This window comes from Octopus bimaculoides, chromosome 1, assembly GCF_046866305.1.
Source record: "Octopus bimaculoides isolate indiv1 chromosome 1, ASM4686630v1, whole genome shotgun sequence".
Classification (NCBI taxonomy): domain Eukaryota; kingdom Metazoa; phylum Mollusca; class Cephalopoda; order Octopoda; family Octopodidae; genus Octopus; species Octopus bimaculoides.
The window spans coordinates 150,477,292-150,478,332 of record NC_142928.1 but is presented as its reverse complement, the minus strand read 5'-3'; positions in this window follow the sequence as shown (position 1 = coordinate 150,478,332).

The window sequence follows — 1,041 nt, the reverse complement described above, 5'->3', positions numbered from 1 at the left end:
AGAAACTGTTAGAGAGAAATTTCCAGAAAGAAGAATGGACTAAAAACCATGACAGATAAATTATTAATATTGGGTCCAGAGTTAGACATAGCAAAAGAGAAGAGAACTGGAGAGACAAGTGAGTTGCTAGGTACCTGAATAGAGGAAGTGCAAGACAAGCTACCTCCGCGGAGTAGCGTTGCTGGGAGACTAGGGTCGCACCGGGCGACGCTTTTATGATGGCGAAGAGATGCCATGGACGACATTTTTCATGGGGGCAACAAACTTAAGGGCTACTCCGAGTGGCACACACTACCTAGGTTACTGCCTCCGATGAAATAGGTCATTTTACAATAACGAAAAAAAAATCTCCAAGGAACAGTGGTCTTTATTGTAGCGACAGAAATGCTTTGTTCTGTGTCATTATGTTAATATTTCATCTATGCATTCAATAGCATTATTATCACAAAGGTGGCAAAATGGCAGAATCGTTTGCACATCGAACAAGATGAGATTTTGTCCGTCTCAGCGGGATTTTGTCCATCTCATTGAGATTTTGTCCGTTGTGGGATTTTGTCCGTCTCAGTGAGATTCTGTCCGTTGTCGGATTTTGTCCGTCTCAGTGGGATTTTATCCGTCTCTACGTTGTGAGTTCAAATTCTTCCGAGGTCGACCTTGCTTTTCATCCCTTTCGGGGTCGATAAAATATATACCAGTAGAGCACTTGAGTAAACCCTTCCCCGAAATTACTGGCCTTGTGCCAAAATTTGAAACCGATATTGTAATTATTACTAAGGTAGTGACCTCGCAGAGTCGTTAGCACACCGGGCAAAAATGGTTAGCGGCATTTCCTTTCTCAGTTCAAATTCCGCCCAGGACGACTTTGTCTTTCATCCTTTCGGAGTCGATAAAATAAGTATCACTTGAGTATTAGCGTCGATGTAACTGATTTAACCTCTCCAGCGACCTTGCTGGCCTTGTGCCGAATTTTGAAACCATTATTTCAGCTATGTATTCAACATTTTTATTGTTAGTTCTTTACATTCTGTGTTCAAATCCTGG